An 8,392-nucleotide genomic window follows, 5' to 3' on the forward strand; every position below is an offset into this window, starting at 1 on the left:
TGTATTTTGTTGCAGCTAGTAGACCAGCACCGCTCGCTCGCCTTTCATTCGATAGCCGAGTCGGAGAGATTTCAACCATGTCAGTGCTTGACTTCATAAATTTTGGCAAAATTAAGAACCTTAACATGCTGTTGGACTTGCCTGCAACTTATAATGATCTCCGTGAGGACATGAACTGTTTGAGTGTGTCTGTTAGTTAGGTTATTTAAATGCAATTAGTTTAACCATTGCAAGCAAATAAAAACTCTTGAACATCTGCGTGTGTGCAAAAGCTGTAATTAATTATTTAGTTGACAACGCGCATACGCAGCGTGGTACCAAACGAGTTAATGCTGAAATTACGCTGCACCGGCATTCGCTCTAAATGCCTTTCAGCATTTTCAAAACATATTCTGAATATACAAATTACGCTTTATTTATGCATTACCTTTTTAATACACTTTCCATGCGGCAGGCGTCTGCTTGGGGTATGCCAGTTGAACTAACTTTGGAAAGGGTCTGTATGATGGGAAGATGAGAATAGCTAGCTGAATGTAAAGAGATTTTATATTACAAACTGCTTAAATACAAAATTATTATATAAACTATAAACTTTAAACAAAGTAATAAATATGATAATAATACTAATAAATAAAAGTATTAATAAAAATGTTGATCAGGCAATCTAAACATCCTGTGGTTACATGGCTGTTGATATTTGATAAAAAACTTGATTCTGCTGATTCATTCAAAGCCCAAGGCTTGAAAAAACTTCCTCTAATATGATGGAGTATATAGCAAAAGCTATAGATTTTTCCAGGACTCAGCTACGCTGATAGGAATCTCCTTTTGGATCAATGTTGTATTTTATTGTTCTTCATTGATTTTATTTCTAATGCGCAATCATGAACCTGGAATTTACGACCATGCTCAGCAGACAAGATCAAAAATAGAGAATTGAATAAGAAACTTGTGCCGTGGGCGTCATAGCAATTTAGGAAATTTATTTGAAGACGAAGAGCGGTATTAAATTCTAAGAAGAATGTTCCTGGTTGGTCGCTTTTCGGAGCAACAAGCAGTTAAGTAACTCAAACAGCAAACAGCAATTAAACAAGGCGAAGCTGAGAAGTTGGCTTATCTATTTAAGGTCATTTTAAGGCTATGTCATTGCTTTAATCAACAGTTACTGGTTCTTCTTTTAGTCTATGATAATATAGACGTATATAATAATATAATAAGCCAATTTTAAGAGATACAAAGTGAAAGGAACACAAGGAGAAGCTAGACAGTTACCGCTTCATCCATGTATTTATCAGTATAACCCTTTAGATTGAAAGAGAGAGAGAGAGAGAGAGAGAGAGAGAGAGAGAGAGAGCGAGAAATTGAAAAAAATAGAGAGCGTGAGCCTTGTTCTGATTAAACACAGAAAATAAAACCATATAAAGCCTTTATTCAACAATGCAAAAAAAAAATAAAATACAAAATAGATAAAATAAAAATAATTTAATATATAATTAATAATATTTATTTAATTAGATATATACTTAATAATTAAATAATCAGATACATATTTTTTAATTATATCACTGATGATGAAAGGCCTTCTAGACCTTTAACTGTAGCTAATCAGCAAAGCGAATATTTTCACCACTAATTGAATCATCTGGTAGAAAGCAACATAATATCTGATAATCTATTGTTCAAGCAATACTATTCTCTATTTAACTCTCAGGTATATAATAATATAATAAGCCAATTAGGTAAGAGTATTCACATTTCGTTGTATCTGATTTGAGAGTTATCCTTATGCTTGTTTTTTGTTGTATCATTAACATGTGCATAATTATATGCAACCAGATGCCAAGTGGCTTGTCGGCGGCACAAAGACAATCTGTGAGTCGTTTCCTGTTGGCCCCATTTATTGTTGTTGTTTGTTTGTTTGTTTGCCTGCCTGTGTGCCTGCCTGCTTGCTTGTTGTTGTTGTTGTTGCTGTTGCGTGGTGCTGCTTACAAGTTCAACTCCTGTAAATATGCTCCAGACACACACACACACACACACATACAGAGAGGGAGAGACAGTCTCGCAGAGCGACAGACAAAAGTTGGTCTGGCTTTGGGTCGGCATTCTACCGACAAAATCATACATAAATATTGTTTTTATATGTTTATGTGAGCTCTCTCTCACACTCCCTTTCTCTCACCCTCTCCCTCGCCCTCTCTATTTGTCTCTCTGTATGTGTGACTGTGTTTGTGGGTATTGCCATTTAGATTTTGCTGCGCTGTTGTTGTTTTAGTTGGTAATTATGAAAGTTTTTTGTGCATGCTACACAGATTTAAGCAGGCAGCCCCCAGGCAATCGGAAGCCAGGTAAATGAAAATATGATTATTATTATAGTCGCCCAAAAAACATATACACATATATACAAATATACACGCATGTATATCCACATATGTATGTATATGTGTGGCTGTTCATTAAATTAATGAACGCCAACCTTAGGTAGCGGCCCAAAGACTTTACTTAATATATTAATAGTGCTTAATATCAATGTAAGCTAGTTAAGTCTATTAATTATTTAATAATATAATAGCTTAATAGCATCATACATAGCCCTTTGCAATGGAAAGGCTAAAAATTAAGGGATAGGTTAGGTGCCTATTAAAAAAGCTCAGCGACGGAAAGCTTTCTGCACGAAAAGCACAGGGTTGGTGTTCTGTTATCTGCTAAAAGCTTGCGCTGTTTTGTGCTTTGTGCGAGAGAGAGATATACTCTTTTTTGCACTAGATATAAAACTTATTTCATTTACTTGGCTACGATTTTTATCGCCATAATTAATATAAACCTATAGAGCTTAGGTTGGGATTATGAAAGTTTTATAGAAAGAAAAATTTGTTTGACTGAAAAAATATAAAATAAATGTAGAAGAAGAAATTTAAAAAATATATACAATAAAAATGTCGATGAAATGGAAACAGAAAGCACATTAAGCGATAGAAGGAGAATTAGTTCGAGAGAGAAAGATAGAGAGAGACAGACACTGAAAAAGCGTTAGCTGAATGAAAAGCGTTAGCTGAATGATTTATTGGCATGAGCTAAGCTGGTCGACTTATCTAGATATTCGCTAAAATATAAATATTCTTGGATTTAATTCCACTCAAGGGAGTCAAGGAAGACAGAGACACGAAAAGACAGAGGGATAGAAAAAGTGAGAAAGAATGAGAGCTTGGTGAAGAGGTGGTAAGTGAGGAAAAGAAAGAGATCGATAGTCATTCAAACACATTTCACAACAAACTACTTAGCTTACATATCTATAATTTCCTTCATATAGAAAAAAAATAATATTGAAAATTAATAACTTATACAACTTCTTCATAAAAATTTAATTCATAAATCACCTAAATAATTCCAATTTTTAGCATATTCCAAATAAATACTAAAAAATACTAAAAGAGGAGCAACGAAAAGATCTCGCCCCATCAACTGACAGTTCTCGGCTGATCGTTGGCGTTATTTGGTCTGTTGGCTCGGCGCATTCGCGTTCTCCCAACCGCCGCGCAACGCGCCCGTGTGTGTGTTCAGATTTATTTTTAAGCTACACACACAAAAAGTATATGCTCTGTGCGGGTGAAGTGAAAAGAAGGAAGGAAAAATAGCAAAAATTATATATTATTAAGTTAAACGGGATTTTCCGAACCAACAAAATTGAGTCATATTTTGGTAAATCAATTTCAAATTCAATTTCAACTGAGCAATACTATAAAATCGATCCAAAAAGTTTAAAGTGTTTCAGTGATATATATGTATATATAGATGCAATATATTAATACTAAGCATATGCAGTGCGCTGTCATAATCACATATATAAAATATTTTGGCAAGCATTAAAAATAATTCAAGAATTATTCATATTTTGTGGTTTTGTTCAAATTGCAACACAATTGTTAATTTATAATATTACAGTGAAGAAATATCCATTTCTTAGCTAGCGAAAAATCAATATAAAATCATCAGTTCGCATAAAAATAAAAAATAAAAAGATACAAAATAAAGAAGAATACGTAGAGTTAAAAATATCAACGCCACGTATGCTGTGTGCTGGCCCATGCCTTTGGCTCGGATTTGTATTTGGACGGACAGCCGAATAAATTCTTTTGTTGTTATTGCTGCCACGAGGGAGTGAATTGATATCGTGTAAGTAAAATGTAGAACATGCGAACAGCTATTTACAATATATGTATCTATTGTATTATATATTTAATGTACTTATTTGGAATGCAGCATCTGTTTGGCCTCATCGAATATTCGAAAATCTTGTTTAGTGCTTGCAATGCATTTATGAATTTTCGGTTCAATAATTTTTAATAGTTTTAGTTGTTGTTGTTGTTGTTGTTGTTATTGTTATGGTTGTTGGCCTAAAGGCAATTCAATTAAGCTAAATTTAATTTCATTGTCTGCTGGCTACTGAGAATCGGGGCCAACAACAATAACAACAATGGCAACAACAAGACGATCGCATCGACAGATCCAACTACGTGTGCTTGATCTAAATATAGAAGTGCGGGCAAGGAGAGCCGCAAGCAGCATCATGCCCAAGCAAACTAAATGAATTACCCCACTAACGCCGGCCCCAACCGTTCCCATATACTCCCCCCTTCCCTCCCACACCTCTCTGCGTCCCCTGCCTGTCATTTGCTGGCAGCTCGCTGGCGTTTTTCTGTTGCTTTCAATAATATTTAGCAACACATTTTTCATTCAAACATGTGAAGCGTCGCACACACAATAACCACAGTTTCTTCGATACAGTTACTAAGCCAAAAATGCCGCTAAACCAAATTCTTTTTGCTATATAGCCGCATAAAATCTGATATACAATTAAATTTTTATTATTATTTGGCTATAGCTGGCCTTCAAAGCTAATCAAAATCTGTGCGAATATTTAAAGAAAAATATATAAGATATTAAAATTGTTTTTTATTTGATGAAAGTATATATAACACATATAAGTAATAAATATATAATATAAATATGTTTGAAATATAGTATTAATATACGTTGTAAAAAGTCTGCAAAACAATTTTGTTTTTAATAATTAAAAATGTTTGATATAATTACAAGCACAAATAGAAAAGAATATTGATATATGGAAAAATTAATTAAATATACATCAAATTAATTAATTTATTTATTTCTTACAGAGAATTAATTTTAAACAGTTTAGATTAAGGCCAGAGCAACAAAGACTTTCAGGCTAGATAATATTAAGATTTATTAAAAATAAAAATAAACATATAGGCGAAATTAAGATAATAATATATAATCTTGCAGTTATATTAACGAAATTTGTTGTGGAGCCATTCTCTTATTTTTGTAGAATTTATATACATAGTGGAATATTTTATATTATTCCACAACAGTTATAAATTTGAGAATAACCAAAACAATAATGATTAAAAAAAACAATAAAAACATAGAATGAAATTAGCAAAGATAATTTAAATTAAATAACATAGCGAAGAAGATTATTGTTTAAATAAAATGGGTATAAGGTAGCTTTAGTCATGTAAGTTAAATACAATATATTTCTCTAAGATATACATATATACTTTGACTCTTTTATTTCATTTTATAGTTTTCTGAATTTACCCTAAATATATGCTGTCTGCAACTAAATATATATTTCATTTTATTTACAACTAAATAGGCAAATGTTTATGTTGTTTTTAGAAAACCTGCATTGAGCAGTGTTAACGGATAGAATAGAAAATACTGTGCACAAAGCCAAAAAGCAATTACACTTAAACATTCAACAGCTTGGTCTATGAAAATTTCTTAAAGAAATTCGCTGACTGCTCAACAAATTGCTTACACGCTCGAACATAACGTTAATAATATTAATGGGCAGAGCTGAATCGTTTCTGCAGATTTCTTAACATTTGTTTTCCCTAATTCACACTAATAAAAAAAAAAGGGAGAAGAAAACTGTAGGAAGTCTGATCCGCACCTAATTTCCAGCCGGATGTGGCTCATTAGCAAATTTTGTAGAAACCGCACGATTTATTGCCAAGTGTCAAGGAAACAGCGCTGATGACTCAGCTGTGAAAGGCGAAAGGCGAAAGCTAGAAGCAAAAAGAAAAATAATCAACGAAATTTCTTTTTGAGACCCTAAAAGTGTCAAACACAATTTGACGATAGCAAGCGAGTACGAGCGCTCTCTCTCTCTCTTTCTATCTCTCTCATCCTTTCTCCCTCTTAGTCTCTCTCTCAGCAACTGTCAAAGCAACTAGCAAAGCTTGCGGCGCATGCGTCGCTCACGAACAGCTGTTCACTTCGCATTTAACAACAAATGCAAGTGCGAGCGAGAGAGTTAGATCTGTTCAAATACATATATCAGAGCTAATTTTATTATATATACATATATAAAAAGTGGCATAAACGTGTTTGGAAACGAAAATCATTCTGAAGCAAAACTGAATATGTGGGAGTAATATTTGGTGTGCGTGTTTTTTATATTATCGCAATTTGTTTGTAAACAAAGCTCGATGTTTTGATCTGAATTCTTTTGATTTTTTCAGTTTTTTTTTTGTGTTTTTGCTGTCTTTAGAATAAAAAAAAAGGCCATGTGTTGAATTGAAATTGTTATGTTTCTAGTATAGATTTTATATTATCAAATGAGTTTATAAATTGCGCTGCTATGGACTGGATCAGTTAGATGAATGAAAATTAAAATTAAAATATCCGGGGTTTCGGGAATAAAACTGGTATTTTATGAAAAAAAAAAACACGCTTGATTAAAACTCTAAACTTTTTATACTCTTTCACTTTCATTTAATTGCCTTGGATTTCAATAAATACTGTAATATTTATGTATATATCTTTGTCTACTTTTCTATTATGTATTCCACCTCAAAATAATTTCAATAGTTCAAACTCAAAGTCTGAATTCAAAACAGCTGCTCCTAAATATCCTTATCAGCTACAGCAACCCCTCAAGTGACTGCCTGAACCCAGCTGCCTAAGCCAACGGGCAATTCAACAGCAATCGATAAAGTGAAAGTTCTCGGAGCTTGCGAAAGCTCAGCTCGTTGTATATCAACACATTTTCACGGTTGCCACGTGAAAAGCTAACAAAGGCTGCACAGTGTGCTTTTGTGTGTGATTCCTTAAACGCGTTCACGTTGCTGAAAAATAATAATACAAATACTAAACCGATAATAATACGATTCGTGACCAGATAATGCAAATGTAAGGCCCCGTTAAGAATGCTCAAAGATAAAGCCAAACTCAAGTGTTAAACGGTCTCAATTGCCTTGGCTGCTGTGAAAAAAGAATGAAAAAAAAAGAAAAAAAAAAAACGAAGAACTGCGTCTGAAATTTTTCACACGTGTGTGTGTGTGCAAGAGTGTGTGTGTTGTGCATGTGCATGTTTCTGTATGGCTGTGTGTGTGCGTGTGAGTGCTTATTACATATGCCTGGGTAGGTCAATCGGTCAGCATTTGCTGTTCCAGGAAAATGCTTGCGGGCGCTGAAAACTGTGCTATGCATTTTCCCCAGCGACTCATTAGATAAACGCGCAAATTAGTTTATAGCCTCGCGCACTTGACCCCGATACGACTAAATGCCAAACGACAAGCCACTACGCCCCCGTCGGCCGTCGGAGTGCGGTTGGCATTTTAAGCAACTTGAATTTCAGTGACGAATGCCAGTGCGGCTCGTGGCGGGGCGGGCGGAGTGGGCGGGGCAGTAGAGCACTGGAGTAGCTGTCATTCAATGAAAGCCAACAGAGACAAAAAAAAAGCCTTCGTTTGGCATTTGGCTAGAAACTTTTTGGATGGCTGCTGCAAAGCTTGACGGTGCTTTTGCTGCAAAGAGAGTGACAGCCAGAGAGAGAGAGAGAGAGAGAGAGAGAGAGAGAAAGAGTAGTCAGAGAGAGTGTTGGTGTGTGTGCGTGCATGAGAGAGCCTTGTAAAGTTGATTGCCCATTTGACAGTTCGGTTTGGCCAAAAAATTGTTGCGACAACAAAGAAAATGTAAACATTGCGTATGTTTTTGTTTTGATGCGCACGCACACACACACACACACACACACACACACACGCACACATGGACTGACTGTGTCAAGGGTTTCCATTTTATATATAGAGCGCCAATCAATGATAAGTTATCAGCCAGCATAAAAGGCAATGCCATTCGCCTGGAACTAAACAAAATTCGATAATTCTAATGAATACGCTGATAAGGAGGAACAGGCCACAGGAAAATAAATCAATAATTAAAATAAAGCGTTAATCAACTGCACCGAACCCCCTCCCACAAAAATACAAAACTGATAACAGACTTCAACAAATGCCAAATTTTAAATAATTTAGTAAACAATTTAAAGCAACAACAAGAACACAAAACGTCCAAATAGCAA

At 34.6% G+C, this 8,392-nt stretch overlaps 1 long non-coding RNA gene across 1 annotated transcript; it reads left to right on the forward strand.

Annotated features, from left to right (window-relative positions):
• Positions 1 to 7,120: 7,120 nt before the first annotated feature.
• Positions 7,121 to 8,349, forward strand: LOC122757131. Its single transcript, XR_006357047.1, has 2 exons — positions 7,121 to 7,221; positions 8,119 to 8,349. It is a non-coding gene; the product is annotated as an uncharacterized LOC122757131 (long non-coding RNA).
• Positions 8,350 to 8,392: the final 43 nt, after the last annotated feature.

The sequence above is a fragment of the Drosophila mojavensis genome, unplaced genomic scaffold (genome assembly GCF_018153725.1).
Source record: "Drosophila mojavensis isolate 15081-1352.22 unplaced genomic scaffold, ASM1815372v1 contig_36, whole genome shotgun sequence".
Classification (NCBI taxonomy): domain Eukaryota; kingdom Metazoa; phylum Arthropoda; class Insecta; order Diptera; family Drosophilidae; genus Drosophila; species Drosophila mojavensis.